Source organism: Pteropus vampyrus, unplaced genomic scaffold, assembly GCF_000151845.1.
Source record: "Pteropus vampyrus isolate Shadow unplaced genomic scaffold, Pvam_2.0 Scaffold2, whole genome shotgun sequence".
NCBI lineage: Eukaryota > Metazoa > Chordata > Mammalia > Chiroptera > Pteropodidae > Pteropus > Pteropus vampyrus.
In genome coordinates, this window is record NW_011888783.1 from 23,288,885 (window position 1) to 23,312,063 (window position 23,179).

Below are 23,179 nucleotides of genomic sequence, written 5' to 3' on the forward strand. Positions count from 1 at the left end.
CACTAACTTCTAGAAGGCTGAGAAGTGAGATCAGAAGAAAAGAAATGAATATGTAATTATGACGTGATGCTGTGAAGTAAGATAACAGTGGCTGTGTAAATGGAAATGTATGTTTCCTCCTCCTTAGCCATCAGGCTGTCAATGCCATCTGTCGCATAATGTGAGGAACAACTGAGTTCCTCTTCAACAAACATTGGCAGTTGGTCTTTTCATTTCTTCTCATAATACTTGTCTTTATCAGTACAAAGGTCTCTGGAGGATCACAGAGATTTCTGCTTTAAGGAATGCAGCAAAACAAAATTAGGATTGCTTTCTTGAAAACTTAAGTGGCCATAAAGGAATAAGAAAAATGAAAAATAAAGTATTCCAAGGACGTCTTCCCAGCACGATGTTTCTGATGTGAAATTCCACTTGCTACTCGCTTGGAAGGGTATGATTTACCCTAGAAATACCAATGATTTTGATACTCAGTCACCAGGGTGTGGAATAGCAAAATGAAGCATGGTTTCACTTGGTTGCAACAGAAGAAAATGACACGTGAACATTTAGAGACATATTACATTCAGGCTATGGTATTCACACTGTACCTTCCTTAGCACTTAACATAATTGTAGTTTAAAAGTTATTTATCCAATTATTTGTTTAATGACTATTCCCCCTCTAATAACCTTTATTCTCCATGAGGACAGAACCATATTTATCTTGTTTATTCTCCATCGGTAGTCCATAATACATAATAATAACAGCTAACATTAATTTGCCCTTACCATATGATCTTCTAAATGCCTCATTGTTAAGTCACTGAATCTATAACAATAAGTGTTATTACCTCCATCTTACAAATGAGTAAACTGAGGCACAAATTACCCAAGATCACATATCTAGTAAATATAAATATTTAGTAACTAGTAAATAGAAAGCCAGAATATAAACCCAGGTACTCTGACTTCAGAGTCTTCATTCTTCTATATTGCCTGTTGTATAAGGCATACAATATAAGTATCTGATAAAAGAACGAATGAGCAATTTAGTAAATTACTTTTTTTTTTAGCTCGACTAAGTGAGAAATAGATCATTTGACTGTTTCTTCTACTCTCTCATTAGGGATATTGATCCACTTCCCTACAAATGTTGTAAGATAGTAGAGGCAGTCAATAGTATTGATAGTATAATAATATGACAATGGCCAGGCTTCAATTTTGATAAAACTATTACAGAATTCCCTCACTTTCTAAAGAGACATCAAGGAAACTTTTGTCATTCACATTAAATTTGCTCAAAGTTATCTTCACTTCCATTTAAACATAATCTGCCATAGATACACATAAATATATTAGAAGGCATAGAACTCTTTCATAGTACTTGTAAAAGTGGCTTACACATTTAGAAATTCCTATAAATGAATTCATTTATTGGTTTTAAAAACATTAAGCGCCCACTCTGTAAAGTGCTATGGCTTCTAATCAATTTCCTACCTCTCCCCAAGGCCTTTTATTATTCCTTCTAAAGAAGAGAATAATTCTGAATGGTCACTTTCTCAGTGTTTATATTTATTGTATATTTTAAACTTGACTTCATTATTACTTGTCTACCTTTTAATAGATTGCCACAAAGAAACACAAATTTCACTGTTTTATAAATAATAAAATTCTCTAATCAGTAGAAATAATAGATATGTATACTAACAAATACATTTGCTTGTTCCAAAATTCTATCTCATGGTAAAATTACAGTAATAATTAAGTGAGGAGAGATTTTATTGCTTTTGCTAAAACCAGTTTCATTTGAGTGCATAGGGTCTGAGTGAGGCAGTGTGGTTTTCAGAGAGCTGTGTTCTAGTGCTGGTGAGGCCACCAATTTACCAGGAGATCTTCTCCAAGTCACTTAATTTCTCAGAGCCTCAGTTTCTTCATTAGCCTTACAAACTTATATTAAATGATCCTTGTCTCTCCAAAAAAACTTCTATTTTAATGAATCTTCACACCACTACTGTGAATTTAATATTAACATGGTTTAAAGTAGCCATTTTTGAGGGGGAGGGGGAACCATCCTTTCTGGAAATCTAGATTCCATCTAAGTGATACTGTTTGTCTATGAAGAAATAGAATGAGCTATGGCAAAGTGACTTGTGTAAATGATCTCATTCGGGAGGCACCGAGGGGACAGAGACTTGTCATTGCCAAGTAAGTCACATTTAAATTCCCTCAAGCCTTGAGAAATAATGTGAGGGAAAGTGCAAAAATAGCACAGTCATTCCTTTGGACCAAGTTGACTCCTGGGCCTCCTGAGAGCGCCACAGCTGTGTATTCATCTATATGCAAAGAGAAATAATAAGAATCATCTATTTTTGGCACATGGCATTTTTCTATATACCAGTGTGCTCATCTATCAATATATTTTATGCTGAGCCTTTTGATAAGGAAAGATCGACCACGCACACTGCCTTGTACACATACTGAAGATCCTTTCCCCCTCTGCAGTAGGAAAATTGCAAGAGCACACAGCCTCACTCTACCAACCACAATGAAACTAGAGGCAGCTAGCTGTATCTGATTGAAACCATGGAGAGAATTGAGATTGACAGAGTTGCAGGGCTAGGAGGTTAATGAGTCCATAGTCCTGCCTCCAGGCAGAACTGTCCTGAACCATTCCAGGCAAATGACAGCTCAGCCTCTTAGGGAAAAAAAAAAAAAAAAAATTATAGCATGCTTCGGTAACATATTCCATTGTCTGAATGTCCTTATCCTCATAAAAAAAAAAAAAAAAAAAAATTATAGCATGCTTCGGTAACATATTCCATTGTCTGAATGTCCTTATCCTCATAAAGTTCTGAAAGCCACGTAAGTCCACACTCTTTTCTGTTTAATTTCCATGTCGACAGATATATAGAATAATAAATCAACAAACGTCAAAGACGATGAGAGTCTTAGAGATGGGTCACTGAACTGATTATCATCACCTTCCCAGAGAACTCAGAGAGAATAATTAGCAAGTCTGTGGACCGTTACGAAAATATTATGTATGGAGCCAATTATTTGTTTTTATAAATAAGATCTATTTATCATGAGTCACTAAACGAAGTTTTGCTTTGCCCTTCATAGCAAAAAGGACCATGGGTTTAGCGAATACTGCCTTGATCTGAAACATGTAATCAGAGACTAGATCCTTACATAAAAAAGCAAAGAAAGTCCAGAATTTGTCTGCACATAGGCCCATACTGCTTTATTTCCTAAATCTTTTTTGTTACAGTATTCAAATTTATGGATACTTTCTTACATATAATACTTCTAAAAATAAATTATTGCTTCTCTTTTACTTCTGGGCATTCGAAATAATGAATGTATTGGCAGCATTATACAGAGAAAAGAGTAGGTGATTTGGAGACCAAGGTTCAAATCCCTTGTCTACTACTAATTATCAACTACATGGTCTCGAGTAAGCTGCTTGAGCACTGAGCTTTATTGTCCTCACCTGTAATGTAGGACTAATACCTATCTCACACAGGTCTTGAAAGAGAAAATGGGATGATACTGGTAAAAACATGAAGGGGCTACTAGGCACTAGAATAAATATTAGTTGACTATGAATCTAATGTCATACATTGCCTTTCTTTCCTCTTCTCCATGCCTTATCAGTTCTGAGAAGTGGTTGAGTGTAAGACAAACCTGCCTCCTCTGAGAGTGTCACAAGGCTGTGCTTCTGCACCCATTTGACCTCTTTTCTCTGTTGCCGATCTCCATGCAAACTCTTGTGGGTGTAGGGGGGCATGTGTCCCTTAGGGGCCTAAAGAGTAAGGGGAAGGAGATCTTCTGATGCCAAGTTAAACCTGGTGCTGGATCTTAACTTGAGTTTTAAAAAGCCTGTGCATGTTACATTTGTGCTAAGAACAAGTAGATGGAATTCAGATTCCAAAACGCTATATTCATTTTTAGAAATCTGTAAGAGAACTGCTTTGTGCAAAGGATAAAAAGACCGATTCAAAGACAGACTACCTTTTAGTTCACAGAAGTGAGCAATAAGAGTGACTATTATTCATTTTGAAGTAGAAATGCTAATGTCTCCATGATTAGGAACAGATTTAGATAACTTCTTATCGATGGAATATGTTCATATTACAAAAAATAGAGATAAATGTGGAGACATTTCAAAACATCACTCAATCCTAATTTTATGATCCAGAACCAACTAGTGACAATATTTGGGTATATTTTTTCTCTTTTTCTGCACATGTTCTGATAAGCAAGGCTGCTTTCAAGTTCGAGTTCAAGTTCAAGCCACTTACTAGTTGGTTTTGGGCAGGTTACTTAGTTTTCTAAGCATCTTTCACTGCTTCTGAAAACTGGTATCAACTTCATAGAGTTATTGTGATGATTAGAGCCATAGTGCCTATAAAGCTCTCGATATTGTGTATGGTACATAGTAAGCTTTCAATTATGTCACCTGTTATTATTATCTTGCTATATATTATATTTTAAATGAAAAAATGACAATTCACGGAGAGGAAAGAAAAGTCACTAGCAAGCTATTGTGACTTTGGCTTTTGGAGTCTGTGCAGTACAGAAAAATTTCTCACATAACAACAAGAACTTAATAGACAATTTACTAAATGCTTTGCTATGTGGTTCCAGACACTATGACATCATAACTCATTTAATCCTCACAACAGTCCTGAGTCAGGTGGTATCATTTATATCCTCATTTTACAGATGGTAAACTGAGTCAAAGTCAGGTTAAGTAACAAATTCTCACCGCTAAGTGGCAAAACTGGCATTTGGATGCAATCAATCTAGTTCCAGAGTCCATTTTTATAAAGAGATACGAAAGAGTTTAATATTGAGCAGGTATTTTTGTAAATATTACAGTTTAAGTCAAATGTTCTACAAAGCACATGATTTGCAATTAATTAGAAAGGAACCAGATAGATAAATACTAAGAAAAAAATTAGATGGATGGCCTATTCTTTTACATAGAATGTTTTGCAATGTTCCCAGTTGGCCCATTATGCCCGTCCAGCAAAGTTACAAGGCCTCACATTCGATCCATTTCTTCTGAACTTTGTAGGTGGCTAGAAATGGTTAGACAGCAAGCAGTGTTCTTGGAAAAATAGATTTGTATTACCCTTGGAAACAGACTGTGTTGCAAGAAATTCTTTGGCATAAAATAAGGCTGAGTATACACAGTTGTCTCTCAGATGGTGTGGGTTTGGAAACATAAGTGGACAAGCCAAACCCTTTAAGTCTTCCTTTTCCTTTGAATTGAATTCCAGAATGTGTTTTTTATCTCACTATGTAGCATTTGTGTTTATCCTTATTTATTCCTGTGTAATATTTTATTGGGAGCATGCAACAATGGTTATTGAATGAAAACAACAAGATTCCTCAGTCATTCCAAACTAAGTTAGAAGTCCCATGCTCTCCAAATTTATCTACTCATCCCTTTTGGATAGTGAGGAAAAATAAAAAGAAAAATCATCCCAAAGTATGGTGTAGATAATAAAGCAAAATTACTCTCAACTTTTGGGTAAAACTGATATGTTCAGATATTGCTCATGAAAGTGTAAATTAGTACATTCCTTTTAGAAAACAATTTGGCAACACTTACAAAGTGTATTATAAATGTTCATACAATTTGGCACAGTTCCTCTTATTCCTGGGAATTTATCCTAAGGCAATAATTAAAAAGAAAAAAAAACCCATAAATGTAGAGAGAATTTAAATATAGTGGTAATTATAAATAAAACCTAAGGAGCAAACTGATTGTTCAACAATAGACAAATAGATAAGTAAACATCCATGGAATATTTTGTTCCCTCTAATAATTATAAACATGAACTATATAATAACATAGAAAAACAAAAAGTTACAAAGCAGAGCACTAAATAATCTGTATGCTTAATTATACCATATGATGTGAATAAACTGGAAGGTAACATTGAATAATGGAAGCATTGGCGTTAAAATAGGAATAAGGTCTACATAACTTTTCTTCTTTGATTTCCTTAATTGCTGCTTGAGATATGCAAAAGAATTAAATAAAATAATGGATGAAGAATTTTCTTTATCATTAGAAGAGCAGGTAAGTATTTCTCTTCTCACCCCACAGTGACTGAAACCAACCAACAAACACATCAGGAACTAAACTCCTTGCCATTTGCATTCAGGGGGAGCTGGTGTGTTCAGGGATTACATGTGAAATAGCCACAGCAGTGAGAAAAGAGTTCGAATGAACTTTTGGAGTAGGGTCTTCAATTTGCGGTAAGATTTCACTTAGAAAATTAGATTATAGCTGTTCTTTCTTTTCTTCCTCCCTTGCTCCCTCCCTCCCTTCTGTCCCCCTTCCTTCCTCTCTTCCTTTCTTCACTTTTTTTTTTTCTGAAAACTACAGCAGACATAGATATCACTCCTTTCCTCCTTCCTCTTAGATTGTTTTCCCTTACCATCAACATAGTTTTAAGGGTCCCTTCTTAGTGCCTATTTACTATTTTTTCTTTACCTTCCATCTTGAGATTACTATCTTTAATTTTTATTTGTCATATTTGATTTCCTAGTGTACTTTTACTCTTACCCTGTTTTGTGTCACTTAAAGATAACCTGGCTGACCGGCTCTATTTTCATTTTCAGTAGTGGACATAAAAAAAAGTTAACTCGATTCTAGTTCTTAAATAGCACTTTATATGGTTAAATAATTTCTTAGAACTAAATGATAACAGCTTTGTGTCACTAAGAACATCTTCTAATTATTCCTGTCATTGATTCAAATTCTCTGTTGCAAACAGGGAATGCTTTAAATCTTTACATTTATTCAGTATAAATAGATGTCTTGTGAGGAAATTAACTGTTCTTTTTCATCTATTATTAAAATAGTTTTTGTCACTTAGTTTTTATAGTGTGTCTTATAGCTGACTAGTATTTCTATTGTTTTTCCATGTGTTGGAGTAAACTAGCTAGGTATCTACTGTCTGCGGTGATTACACCCGCAGTGATTTATTTTCTGAGTTGCTAGTGATTTATTTTCTGAGTTATTTAGGTTGAAACATTCTTTTCAAGTGGATCATTGCCCTAGAGCACTTTTCAATTTAATAAATATAAGTATAAATTGGGCTTTTCATTTTGTCATGAAGTCTTGCTTACGGACAAGGACTCTAATTTGACTTTATTCTTTAACTTATGTCTTTTAGCATTTGAAAATAGCAGACATTAGTACAGAAAATTATGCTTCTCCAAATGGGAATGTAATCAGCCATGGGCTGATTTCTCTGTTTTTATAGGTGACATGTAAGTGCACTTCTGAGGCCTAACTTAACTAATAGGTGAACACTTGAGTAGTGTCATCGTAAAATAATATGCAAATACTTAGCCTTCATTTAACTATCTTCACTGAGAACCTACTATGTGTTAGGCTCAATGTGGAGTTCTAGGATACAACAGAAAGCAAGCCTTTATCCTGTACTCTTCACCTGCAAAATGAGAAACTGATGCCCCATCTATATACCCCTTTTAAGTGTAAAGTCTCTGATAAATTTCATTGTTTTTATTTCAAGAATCATAAAAGATTACACATTTTATTAAAAGCAAAAAATGTTTTTTTAAGATTAAGTGATGCGTGGCTCAATATTTAGAATTTACCGTGGCAGATATTAATTGGTGAATGTATGGATTATCTTTGAATATAGCTATAGATATGTATATTTATGTTTCTAAAAATATGTGTATTACATAAAGAAATTTAAATGTGTTGATTGCCCTATGCCCTCAGAAAATTGAACAAAGGCGATGAAATATAATAAACACAACACAACAAAACAGGAGTTAGAGGTATTTACATATAGACCAAAACCATTCCCTGAAAACGTCAGTGCATACATTGAATATTTCTGCTAACGTGAGATGAAAGGATGGTCCCATAATATTATATACTGACTCTTCAGAAAATCCAGTATTAAAAATTCTAAATATATAACAGAAATAAGTGTATTAGTTTCACATTACACATCATTTATAGGTTTTCTTTCAAACAAAGCATTTATGATCTCTCTATTAGTACATTTTTAATACAATTTCATGTGCAATTTCTCAGTAACAAATCTATCGTGTAAAGTCCTGTCTACTTGGAATCTTCTTATACTGTACTAAGTAAGACTGAGTAGCCTCAAGGTCATTCAGACTGGTTTTTGGCTTCTGTGTGAAGACAGCCCCAAGCTATTTAAGGAATATCTGGCTGCTAGAGAGCTTGGAGCCAAATTTTCAGTTCATCACTAGCAAGTGTATGTTTTTTAGTTTTTAATCTCACTCCTGGCTCCATTTACTTTTCCATTCTTATTTTTCCTTTAAGAAAAAACTGCCCTAAATTGTTGTTGGTGCATATCTGTATATAAATAAATAAATAAGGGCTAAATAATTTGTGTGATTATTCAGAAACCAAAAAAGACCAGAATTCTGAAATAGCCATTGCCTTGAGTTTATGCTAAAATAGAAAAATGAATAACCATAAAAAAGCCTCACCTTTTAACAGACAATAAGTCATACGTTGATAAACACAAAGAGCTACTAATGAGAAACTGGCCTATTTAAATATATGTTTTTTCTTGAAGTAATTCTAATAGTACCTATTCATAAATTAAATTCTGAAAAGTATATGAGTCTGCATAATTTGACATTGAAGTTGATTTACAACATGATCCACAAGAAAATACCTATGTTTCCTACATTAATACACAATGAAAGGGAAACTTCTGTGATTTCCACATGAATCAACAGTGGTACATTGCTTAATGTAGCACTCAATTACATCATGTTTAATTTATGTGGAAATGTTTGGATATGCTTTAAATGTCTGTGGTAAATCATTTGGGGATCTTGAACATTTTTCTGTGGTAAATTACTTTGTAAACACTGAAATAATATTCTTACATAACTACCAATTTATTTTGAAAGACTCTAATAACTCAGATAATTACATTATTTTCTTTGTATGATCTAAAACTTGTATCCTTCTGGAATTTATTTTTCTATCCTATAGCAAATAATTCTAACATTTAAATATTATAACATTTATTATATGCTTATTTTTTCCCATAGCTGGTTAGCATTTTTTAAAACTCAGAATATTTATATATTGTGTTAACATATTGCATATCATGGTGAGCTACAGTCTCTCTAATAATGAAAAATACTTAGAATTAAAATTTGACACTCTTTTCCACAATAATAAGCTACTTAATTTAATATACTAAAGTTGTAGTGCTCTATTTCTACATTCAATTAAATTATTATCAAGCATTTGTAAGAAAGGAGTTTAATTTCATGGTGGAGACTAGTTGAAATTTCATGCTTATGGTTAGTACAGGAAAGAGTTTATGAGAAATAAATATTTTTAATTTTAAAAATACTCCTAAAAATCAGTAACTTTCCACGTAGTCTTTACAGCTATAAAATCCAGGAACGAGAACTTCTCTAAGGCTTAAATCAATGCCTGATGAAATGTTTAAATCAAATAAACTCAGCTTTGAATATTTTTATATGCCCATTTACTTGAAATATAATACTTTCTAGAACTATAATTGCTTTAAATAATGTAATTTAATTAAAATAAATGTAAATGTATATTATTCCAATAGTTATAAACTCTAATTGGACTACTGCTTTTGTACCATTTTCCAGAAAAATGAGTCAACAACAAATTAGGAAACTGTCAGAATTCTTGATTGCAAACAAACATATAAATAGCAACAACAACAAAGCAACATGATACAGCAAAAAGGGAATATGGGTGTACTGGCTTTGCTTTTCAGCTGAGGCCTTACCTGGATTTTGTGACTCCCTCCCTCCATTACACTTTCTTCTGTCTTCAGCTTTACCTCAGTGGGTCATGATTCTGTACCCAATTGGTAAGGAGTCTGAGCTTCTGGCGGATGTGCTTAAATCAGGTTGCAGTATACTGACATTTTCTTCCTACCCACAAGTAACCCTACATTTCCTTACTGGGAACAAACAAACAGTAACACAGTCAAAATAGTAACAATCTTTTCTCTTTTCCTTTTTGTGTTTGTCTACATACATAGGGCACAAAAAACCTAAACTGATTAGGTGCAACCTTAGGTGGAATGCCAATTCTCATGGTACTATTCTATCAGAATTCAAAGTTAAAAAAAAAAAAAAAAAAAGTAGAAAGCAAACAATTGGCAAATGAGTCAGTGAGTATAATTTTGAGAACCTCTGCCCCAGTTTTCAACCCTAAGATTCCAGAACTTGCATGTTCTGGCCAAGGGGAAAAATGACTCCATGTGGTGGTCATTTGTTCTGAGTATAAACCATATCCTGAAAGATAGAACCTCAAATCCCAGGTTGTTGACCTTTGGTTAAGTTCATCTGAATCTTTAAGGACTAGTTCATTCTAAGTAATTGGGTATGCAATAATACCAGTGAATTCCTTGAACATTAGCCTATTGCTTTGCTGTTTCTTTAGAAAATGAGTTCCTCGAAACTGAAGTTATTTTGTGTGGGATACCATGACCTTGTGTAAGGCAACCAATTAATCTATAGATAGTGTAATGACAAAGAAAAATGACTAGAGAAAGCAAAACAAATCCAGAATAAATGTCTATGGCAATAAGGAAAAATCATTGCTGCCCATTCTCCATCCCCCAAAAGATGATAGGTGTCATGCATAGACAAATTGACACCAAATAGTTCTTCGGTTCCTCTTGGTATAATGCCTTTCAGGAGCTCATGATCAGTTACTCATAATAAAAAATGGAACACTCCTCAAAGCTGTAGCCACATGGCCATTGATGAGAACTCCATGATGTTGAAACCATAGATAATTTTCATTCCCTCCATGATGAACATTTGGTTCATGAATCCACTGGTATTGCTGAAAAAGGAGATTGACTGTATCTACTAACTGAGTCACCTTATCCATACTAAAGTCTTTGTGGTAAACATATCGCTTTCCGAGAAATATACTTACATTTTGGGCTCATTTTGAGAGGCCATATCCCTTCAACATGACCTTTCCCCAAACATCCTCTTAAGTCCTCCAATCCTGCTCTTTGCAATTGCCTGGCCACAAACTAGTCCAATAGCCACTAAATTGGTGTAGGTTCCTGTTCAGTTATCTTTGCTGCATAAAAAAAAAAAAAAAGAACCCATTATTTAGCAGCTTAAAACAATCATTCTATTATGAGCATGGACTCTGTAGGTAAAAAAATTGAGGTGGGACACAGTGAGGGTGGCTTTTCTCTGTTCTATGATGTCTGCTGCCTCAGCTAAGAAATCTTGAAACTTGGGGATGACTCCATGAGCATGAACTGAAGGCTCATTTACTCACATATCTGGTACCTCGACTGGGCTGACTCAATGACTAGGACTGTTGACTGGAGCATGACCACATAACATGATGGCCATGGGATAGTGGGATTTCATTCCAGGTGGCCACAGGAAATAATATAATTAGCTGTTTCATGTTTGCATACTAGAATCAGGCAGATCTAAATTCTAACCCTGAAATGAATAACCCTGAAATGAATAAAGGATTTTCAATTCTTTCATCCTCAACTAAATCAGATACAAGCCCCAAATTCCGCCAATTTCAATGAGATTCTGTGCTACAACTCACCACTGGTAACAGTTTCTGTTTATATCAGGGTCTTAGTTGCAAAACGGAAACTGACTCTAGTTCTACTAAGCAGAAAAGGACTACACTGGAAGAATATGGGTTAGCTCGGATACTCCATAGGAGGACTAAAGAACCAATCTCAGAAAATAGACTGAATTAGAGACTGGGAAACACAGAATGTAGCTAAATTCAGATCTCAGGATTAGCCCGATAGGACATTGTTACTAGCAGTGCCACCACTGGATCCTTGCTGTCGCTAGCATGAAGACCTACCACCACTGTGACTTGCCTTAACTGTTGCCTCCAGTAGAACTCTTAATTATCCCTATTCTGTCACTTCCTACAGATCCATCATTCCTGCATAGAGCTTCCTGTAGGCCAAAGTAAAGTAACATGTCTCTATCTTAGCTCTCTGAGTAGGATAAATGCTCCTTCTGGTTCCCCAGAAGGAAGTGGGACTCCGCCTCACCACATTTACACAGCTGAATTCCTACCAAATAGAAAGGGGCTTAGGTTATGAGCAGACAAAAATAAATACCTGTTGAACATGCTTAATCTTATTATTTCATAATTAAAATAAATGAATGGGTGAATTAACAGTAAGATTTGATTCAAGCAACTACCTTAATAAAAAGAGACCCTCACCTCCACCCTCCAAATTCTAGCCTTGGTGTGGTAGTGTGACAGGATAAATCATTTGATCTCTCTTGTTCTCTTTCCTCATATATAAACTGAGGGTTTGACCTCTGATCTCTTCCATTATATCTTCTTTTAAAAAATTATCATCATTATTATTTGCAGAGGCTCATCCACATGGTGGAGCTGTATACCTAGGACTTGGCACTACTCACTGTACCAGTTTTAAAATATTAAAGAAATTTTTTACTGAACCAAGTTGGCTAGTTTTTTTTTTTTTAAGTTGCAACAGATTGCTTTCTGTTTGTATATAAACATATAATGAAAGATTATTGAACAAAGTTGGTTAAATTTAATGCATCTAATTTCCATTGTGTGTGCAGAAATTTGGGAATTTTTTTGGCAGTCTCATTTTATTTCCTGAACTCCAACACAGCTTGATTGTCTAGAGATAGCCTATAGCCTGGAGAACAGGAACTCAGGAACTACCCTTCTACAAAAGCGTGGGTTCTTGGTACAGAAATTTTCATGAGAGACTTTATTCCAAGGTTCTCTATGAGAAAATGTGGGACTTACCATTTAATTTACCTCATCTGAGTCATTACTTCAGTGGCCTAGATGTCACCTCTGAGGACAACCCAACCTTTTTTAAGACAACACAGAATGAATCTCTTCTCTCCCCTTTGGGAAAGATCATACATTTTCTTTAGGGGAAAAGATGATGGCACTCCAGAGTTGTCTGGCTTCTCTTTTCACAGTGTATCTACTAGGGAGTTTCTCAAGCTTAGAGAGAATTCTCCTGGATCCATCTTTTTGCAGCCAATATCGAACCAACACTATGTCTTCAGAGATTTGACTCACAGTGGCTCCACAGTCCTACTATGTGAACGGGTAGAACTTTCAAATGGAGCAATGCCTTATGAATTTAGAGAAGTATGTTTGCTTTTTGGACAAAAAAATAATTTGCCAAAATTTTCAGTTTGCTGTGCAGTTTACTGTAGAATGGATCCAAATTTCCAAACAGGGTTATGACAGAGAATTCAGACAATTGGAAAAGGCATTCAGAAATGTTCGCTCATCTGACAATGTGTAATTCTTATACTTAAGGACTTTTGATTTTACTTACCCCACCTGAGTCATGCTTGTGTTAAAGGAAAATTCCCAGTGAGGTCCTGGATATGACCACTGGGAGTGCTCCAGTCTCCCCATGCCAACACCAGATCAGAAAAGGACCTCATTCAGGGGAGCTTACAGTCAGGCTGGCTCCCATAATCTTGCTGTGGGACTGACTCCATGGTTACAGGGATCTTCACACAGCAGGAATATGCATTCACGGGTTGCTTTTTGACCAGCTGCACTAAATCCATATATCATGGCAGTCAATGTTTGTTGTATTTTATCATAGAGACAGAACTAAAGACTACTTGTTAGCTGACGATTTATACAGACAGATGATGGGTAGTTTTCATAAACAACAGAGTGTTGCTTGAAACAATTCAGTTTTCTCATAGTGCACGGAGATTACAAAAAAAGAAAAGAAAAGAAAATCACAACTGGAGAGATCAGTAATGATATGCTTAATGAGCTGATGGAGAGAGAAATTAAAATAGTAACTGTTCCTGTGTTAAAATTCTTTACACAGGGCCTGTCATAAAATGATCACAACAGTGGATTAATTTTATGTCAGTTAACTTTATGATATGGGTACATTATTGCATCTATTTTCTGGAGAGAGAAACTGAGGCACCAAAAAAAGAGTTAATTGTGCTGTCTAAGTACATCCTGCTAGTTAGAGACAGCTGAGGTTTGAACTCAGGTCCTTTCCTACCACAGCCCATGTGCTTAACCACACACACACACACACACACACACACACACACACAATGAAATAAGTACATTAAACACATAAATGATAGAACACACAACTCCTTGGAATATTAGTTTTTAAATCTTTTTTATTCTTATATAATTTTATTAATTTATTTTATTAGTGTCTAAAATTCAGTTTAACAAAAGATATTCTTCATAAACTTTAATAAAATCTGTTGGTTAATATAGACATAGCCTGCCTTGTGTTACCTTTTCATACATGTGTTTATCTATGATGTATACACTTAGTTTCCAAGTTTTATGAATATGTAAACAAAAACAAAAGATTTGTATTTTTCAAAAATGTTAAATGAAGTTATAGAGTGCATTGATGACCTATGTAAATACAATAGATTTGCTGAAGGAACTATTTTCGTGGCCTTACATACAAGGTCAAGTTCAATTTAACATGTAAATTTGTTTAAGAAATAATGTCCTATTTATTGGTGAGCGGACATTGTTATATGCTGTAAAAATGTCACTCATCTTATGCAAACCCCTTTATTCATTTATTACTATTCTGTGTTCCTTTTAGGATTTCTGAGGATTTTTATTTGCCATTGTATGTCCAAAGCAACTTAATAGTGTCTCTTACAAAGAACTTTCCGGAGAAGTATATAGGAATCAATAAAAAAGTGATAAAATACTTTAGATAAGTTTTTTAGATTGTTCAACTGCCACTATTTTTGTATAGACTGGTAATTAAGCGACATGACAATCTATATAGGAAATGCATTATTGTCTTCACTTCCATGTTACGTCATTTTATAGTCATCCATTGCTTTGGGAATGAATACTCACAAAATGTTGGTTGAAAGCCTTTGTTAAATAAGATGAAATTTATTTTAGTCACCAAGTTGGGTGTTGGCAAACTTTTCAGGAAAGGGTCAGATATTAAATATTTCAGGCTTTCCTGGCCCCACAGTATCAGTTGCAACTAGTCAGCTCTGTTCTTCTGGCACATAAGCAGCCATGAACAACAAAAACAAATAGTGTGGCAATGTTACAATAAAACTTCTTGGACACCGAATTTTGAATTTCACTAAATTTTTATGTGTCACAAAATATTATTATTCTTTTGATTTTTCCAACCATTTAAAAATGTGTAAAGCATTCCTAAGCTTGTGAGCCTATGGCTATATTTTGCTGACCCCTACATTTACTACGAAGTAGATGTAGGTTAAAAAAAAAAAAAAAATCCTGTGCGGGCAACCAAAATAGCATAGATGATAGAGGCTCTATTCATCTCTCAGGCGACCAAATCAAAGTTGTGATGGAAACAAAGAGTAGCAGCAAGGAAAAATCACCTGGGATCTTGATGAACAAGCCATACAACTAGGGAGAAATCCAAGAAAGCACTCTGCAATGGCAGAAGGTAGGATGGGGCGAGGACGCGGGGTGACCCAGTCTGGAGCAGCCTAGTGAGACAGAGGCTGCAGCAGCGGCAGAAGCCTCTTAAAGGGGCTGCGTCCACGAGCAGATTTTCACAGTGATAGACCTGCTCGCTCTGAGCACCAGTGCCAATTCAGCTGCGCACAGGGGACATGAGGGACTTACAGGGAGATATTGTCAGTGTGAGGGCCAAGGTAAAACTTGCACTGTACAGAAGTGCTGGCTATGTCCATTGTTCCCTGTTGAGCCTGCCTCCCTCCTAGTGCACGGACACAGCACCGCCATTGCCCTGAGATCATCAGACTGGATCACAGAGGTCGCTCTGCCCAGAAGATTCCCTGAAACCGGCCTCCCCCAACTCACAGCCCCACCCAAGCCACATCCAGGTTTATCCTCAGTGGGTTAGGTGCTCCTTGCTGAGCAGCACCTAGACTCACACTGGAGGCAGGTGGCCTCAGTTTCTGGGGTGGCCTTTTGAGGCAACTATAAGCACAGCATCTGTGGATTGCTTGCTGAATCTTAACAGGTGGCCCTGGTGGGGCATGGGCTTGAGCTAAATTTGGCCTGTAGCTGAGCCCCTTTCAGGACTGTGCCACTGGATACTTACTTCACAAATCCACACTAATAAGGAGCTTTGCTTAGTACATAGAAACAGACACAGAAAGGCAGCCAAAATGGGAAGACAAAGAAACGAAAACCATATGAGAAAACAGAACAGAGATCCAGATATAATGGAGTCAAGTAATCTAACAGAAGCAGAGTTCAAAACACTGGTTATAAAGATGCTCAATGAACTTTTGATTAAATTCAGTGAGAACTTCAACAAAGAGATAAAAAGCATAAAAATGGAAATGGAAATTATAAAAGGGAACCAGTCTGAAATGAAGAACACATTATTTGAGATGAAAAGTATATTAAATGGAATAAACAAAGGAAGAAACAAAGTGAATAAAGAAAAGGATCAAATGCCCTATCTAGAGGATAGGAAAGCCAAGGACACTCAATCAGAATGGCAAGAGATAAGATGCCAACACTATAAAAATAATTTAAGGAGCATATAGGACACTACTAAAGGTCCAAATATCTGTCTGATGGGCGTAACTGAAGAAAATCAAGATGTTGAACAGCTATTTGAAGAAATAATGATGGAAAATTTCCTTAACCTGGTGAAGGAAATAGACATAAACCCCCAGGAAGCTCAGAGAATTCCAAAAATCAGGGATCCAAAGAGGCCCACACCAAGACACATCATAATTAAAATGCCAAAGATTAAATATAAAGAAAGAATATTAAAAGCAGCAAGAGAAAAACAGTTACTTATAAGGGAACACCCATAAGACTGGCAACTGATTTCTCAAAAGAAACTATGCAGCACAGAAGGGCTTGGTACAAAATATTCGACAGGATGAAGACCCAGGATCTACAATAAAGGCTACTTTATCCAACAAAGCTATCATTTAGAGTTGAAGGACAGATAAAGAGCTTTCCAGACAAAAATAAGCTGAAGGAATTTATCACCACCAAGCCCATATAACAGGAAAGGTTGGAGGGACTTCTTTAAGAAGAAAAAACGTGTATCAAAAACAGGAATAAAGAATGGTAACAACTACATCCCTATCAATAAGTACCTTAAATGTAAAAGAACTGAGTGCTCCAACTAAAAGAGTGGATGAATGGAAAGGAAAATAAGACCCCTATATGTTGCCTATAAGAGACTCACCTCAAATTAAAAGACACAGATTAAAAGGAAGGGGATGGAAAAACATATTGCTTTGAGGGACCTAGAAGGTATTTAAGTCAGATCTAAGGAATAAAAAGAATAAACTAATCAAAAACACTCACAAATATAATGGACAATTAGGTGACGGACAGAGGGTAAGGGAGTTTGAGGGGTTGGGAGAATGGGGTGAAGGGTTAAAGAAGTACAAATTAGTAGTTGATGGATGGACACGGGGATGGGGAGCATGGCACAGGGAATTCAATTAGAATGAATACATTGGCTAGGTGGAGGGCCAGGGGAGGGAGGGAGCAATTGGAAGGGGGGGGGGACTGTTTTATGAACTATATAGATGGCTAACCAATGTACTGTATACTTGAAACTAATTTAAAAAATAAATAAATTTATAATATGAAAAAAAATCCAACAATGGAATGATTTTAAAAACATTGATGATAAAAACATGAAGATAGTGACATTTTAAACATTTGAATTTGCTTTTACATTTTATTTCCACTGGGAATTTTCATCTTAAACTCATAATTCACTTTTCTTCTTTTGTTACTCTTTCTGAACTTAAATATTTTCAAAATCCATTGTCTTTTTTACTGTCGATCAACCACTGAACTGTTGATCCTATATTCTTCCAAACCTGCTTTGGTTTGCTATATTCTTATTATTTGTATCAGGGAGATAAATGTTAACAAAGACTATGTTGCTTCTTCTTTATCCTTGTCCTGATGAAAGGCATCGTTTTATGTTTTAGGTTTTTATAAATGCAATATATGTTCCTCTGTCCTTTTATTCATATAACATTTTCTTCCTTTCCCTTTCCCTCTACTGATAGATATCTTTAAAATGTGACTATGTACTATCATAATTTTGGCTGTTCTAAGAATAATTTAATCTAAAATGGGGATTAATGGCTGTTTATAATATTGGCCCTGATGGAACTGGTCGGAATACGGAAGAACGGAACCAAAAGTACAGGCAGGACTATAAGTTGGGTGAAGACCTGAAATATAAACCCACAAGGATAATTGTTTTAAAGTTGAGGAGGTAAAGGTATGATGTTGAAAGAAAGTTCAAAACTTGGCCATATGCCCATGAAAATAAGACGGGTACATCACAAGTATAAGAGACAAAAGTTCTCAAAGTTCGTAGGTATCTTTTCAGGGATGGTCTAGGCCATTGGACACAATTAGAGAGTACTTAATTGACATTTTAATACAGATTATGGGTAATATTCATAAGTATCATTCTGTTTGAAAGATGTTATTTTTCTCATAACATCACCAATGTCAAACACACACACACACAAAATCACAGCAGAAGAGAAGAGACCACTAGGTACGAACAAGTTCATGAGCTGATAGATTGACTTGGCAGCTAGTAATAGGGAAGGATCCTGAGCTAAAGAGGCCAAGGTTCACAGATATGCGAATGGCAGGCACTGCCAGGTGAGAAGCCTAAATGTAGAAACTGACACACAACGTAGGATAATCAGAGGTAAAATAGAGAGAGGAATAAGATTAAGAAAAAGACTCAGAACCTGGAATATGAGTTATCAAGGAATAAATGAGTTATCAAGGATATAGTGAAACTTGCAATGAAATCACCTGAATTTTGAGTTCCTGACAGCATTGGAAGAATACAGTCACAGATGAGGTCCTTCTGCCAGAGAATTAGAATTGGCAGGAAAAAAAAAAAGAGCTGTACTATATGGAGCATATGAATGGAGTAACACCATACATAGATTATATATTATTTTTTATAAAGCGAAACCTAGGTTTTTCAATTTATTCATTTAAATTATGTCATTGTTTGAATTAATTTATGTCATCACTTAGAGATTAGTTGATGTTTATTTAAGTAATGTTAATAAAAATATTATATTGGCAAAGGCATATTTGATTGTATATGTCCTAAAATCTGGTGCTCACACCGTTTGGAGAAGCCCATCTGGTCATACACTCAGCCTCGCACTCTATCAACCCATCACTAAATCCCATCTTAGCCCCTGAACATCTCTCTACTCATTTACTTTTTCTCTCCCCAATGCCTCAATTTAGATCAAGTCTTTCCCTTATTTCAGTTGGATTACCGAAATGCCTTCTCAAATACTTTCTTAACACTTGAGCCCGAATGATCTTTATAAAACAATTACACCACGTCCCTTCCCATTGCCTTCCATTGCCACTGAGCTGTGCAGCTTTGGCAAAGTAGTTTTAGTTTCTGTGCCTCAGTTTCATTTTTTATAAAATCAGAAGTATATACCAGTTGTAATGATTAAGCGAGATAATTTCGGAACAATGGGGAGCCCATAGTAAGCACTAGAAATGTATTAATGTATTACATATTACTCTCATTATTTAGAATGACCCAAATTCTTTTTTAGGGCATCCAGCACCCCTCGTCACCTGTCCTGGCTTTCTCGTCCAGCATTAACCTTCATCCCTCGATGTACTATTCCCTTCTTGGCACCAGAAACTCTTTGCTCTAGCCATACTGAACTACTTGCAGCTATTTCAAACTTTCCATTCTTTTTCTTGGATTAGGCCTTTGTACACACAGCTGGTCTTCTATCTGAAAAGTCCCACCCTGCATAATTTGCCTGATTAAATTCTATTCTCCTTTGGGACTTAGCTTAATGGTCATCTTTGTAAAGTCTTTTCTGGTCTCCTAAGCCTGATGCAGGTATTCTTTCTTCCCAGATGCCCTGTAGTACCTCTGTTTGCACCTGTCTTCATAAAACTCCATTGTAACTGCTTGCTTCTTTGGCTATTTTTCACAATAGTCCAAAAGATTCTTAGAGGCAGAATTTTCAGAGCCTGTAACAGTGACTGGCACATAGCGTACATGCAATAAATATTTGTTGCTTTCATGAATAAATAGGTCATTTATAACATAATACCATTGTTATTTCAAAAGCGAAACAAAGCAAAGCAAAACATATTGGTGGTAAGTATATAAACATCCTACTTGTTTCCTTTCCAAAATATTCAAGTACACTGGAAATATACCAGTAAATGTGACGTTTGGAGTAGAAATATGTCTTATTTAAAATTAAAGTATGTAACCATTATATATCAAACATTTTTTAAAATGTACTATAAAAATACATTTAAATTACAAGCTACAAATTACTGCACTAGATAAAAAACATCAAATTGGCAAATTGACTAATTATATTTCTATTTATAATTATTTCTTACTTTTTTTGTTTTTCAGCTAGGACCTCTCCCTTAACTTTGAAATAAACATGTTCATTGAGCGCAGCTTATTGGACTGTAACCTGGGACCAACTGAATCAGAGCACACTGGAGAAATACAAGTATATTTTTTATATCATGGCTGATGCTCTTTGAAACTTGAATTGTGAGAACAGAAAGAAGTTCAATTAATATTAATTTCCCATTCGTTCTTCTGACAGATAGAGGTCAAATGACACAGTGGAAAGAAACTCAACTTAAGTGTCAAGAGAAAAACTCATGTTCTAGAGTCCTCTTGGCCACTTAAAATAGCCTGATGATTGTACGTGCATCATCCAACATCTCTGAGGTTTAGAAATGGAAAAGAAAGACATTTCACAAGTGGCACAGCATAAGTGGTAGAAAGGCTCTGGTACATAGGTGCCAAGGAGTCCTGGTTTTGCCATTACTCCTTAGGTAACCACTGAACCATCTGTTTCCATTTTCTCTTTCACTCATTAACATATTTTAAGTGCTCAGTATACAATGACGTTGCGTTAGGCAGTTCAAAAATAAAATATGTGGCTCTCATCTACGGGAGCTCAGAGTTCAGTGTGAAAGAGACATCCAAATCATCTCTAGCCACATATCTCAAACTTTTACGTGCATAAGAATCATCTGGGGATCCCCTTAAAATGTAGGTTGTGATTAAGTAAGTCTGGGTAGAGCTTAAGATTCTGCATTTCTCACATCCTCCCAGGCTGTGGAGACTGTAGACCAATGAACCAGTTTGAGGCGCAAGTACATTGAGATGTATACAGACAGATGCTAGAGTAGCACAGAAGAAAAGAACTAAACTCAGTGAAGAAGGCTCCACAGAGTGAGATGGAGTTGAGGGATGAATAATAAATAGAAGATGGAAGGAAGGTAATAAATGCATTTGAGTAGAGTGAATATTTTACGTAGGACACAGAAATGTGAATGGCCATGGTGTGGGTGTGGAAAAAAGACAGCAAACTGGAGGAGGCATGTGGCAGGGAGACCAATTTCCAGGAATTGCAATAAATAGTCCACGTGAGGGATGACAAAGACCTAAAATACCTTAATGAATTCATCGATTATTCATAACTCAATTTTATAAAAGGTGTGTGGTGAAGAGGGCCTTAAGAAGGCGGAGACAGTGAAGATGGAAAAAAGGAAATAGATTTATCTCACCATATTATTGAGGTAAAAACGGACAGAGCCAGATCCCTTATTGAATGTGGTTGAGGGTAAAGGAGAAGGCATGCAGGGGTATGTGTAGCTCAGGTGACCAGAAAACAGGGTTGTTTTTTTTTAACTCAGGAATTTCAATGGCAGAAACAGGCTTGAATTTAGTGGAGGAAATAAAAAGTGATGAAATGGGTTTTGAAAATGTAAAGTTTAATGACTGAGAGGCAGAGATTCATGTCTATCCAGGCCTAAAGATCTATTGTTGCTCCATTTTGTTAGATCTATTGTTCCTGAATGCTGTATAGAGTTACCACTTTCTATTAGTAATAAACAAGACAACAACTTTGAGAACAAATTCACATTTTACCCTCATTTCATGAGTTTCTTTGGGGATTTTCTTTTCTCACTTATAAATCCTCTTTGTGTATTTCTTAAAAGTTGGCTTTTATGTCTCTTAATAGTATTAATTTTTTTCTGAATACAGCACATCTTTTTATCTTGCCCATGGGTGGGTCATATAATACAGTTCATTTGTGTCTCTTTCTCTTAATTATTGCCAGCTTCATTGCAGCTGCTTTTGTTGAAAAGTGACTGATTATTGACCTTATTTTCTCCTTTGACACTACCTTTTCATTTCTCATGGGTTATATCTGATTGTATTCGACTCTAAACAAGTCATTCTGTAACAGTTTGTCATGAATAAATTCCTTTTTAGTAGTAAATAATATTGTAATTCTTAAAGAAAAACTATACAAGAAAATTAATTTAGTAATTTTTTGTCTCTATCTGTAGAGTTAATTTTTTTTTTTAACAGGAGTTGCAAAATCATAAATCATTGGGGCCAGAGAGGTAATGTAGTGAATGATGTGGCTGAGTGTTAGAATTCCAATATTTTGATGCTGTCATAATTAAAGTTTAGTACTGAGTTGAAACTTGCCTTTAGTTTTAACTGAAGTTGAAACTTGTCCAGGGAGACATTAGTGATCAGTGAGGAGTGTGGCAAACTGGAGAGCACAGACCTCGTATAAAGGGGAAGATATCTGTTAGTTCCAGGGGGTTGATGACCATGTGGGAAGGTAGATCTTCCTTCAAAATCTGATTTTTCAGGAAAAGTAGGAATGAAATCTAAATTTTTATTTGAAATCTACAGAACTTACCAATGGTGGCTCAAATATTTTAAAAGTACTATTCATAGTTGTTATGGGTTGACCTGTGTCCCCTAAAGATATGTTGAAATCTTAACCCCCAGTACCTGTGGATGTGACCTTATTGCAAAATAGGGTCTTTGCAGATATAATCAAGTTACGATGAGGACATTAGGGTGTGCTCTAATATGATATGACTGGTGTCTTAATAAGAAGAGAAGAAAGAAACACATAGGGAAAAGGTCATGTGAAGAAGGAGGCAGAAATTGCAATAATGCATCTACAAACCAAAGAATGGCAAGGATTGCCAGCTATCACCAGAAGCCAGAAAGAGAGGCATGGGTTAGATTCTCCCTCACAGCCCTCAGAAGGAACGAATCTTGTTGAATTGTAGCCTCTAG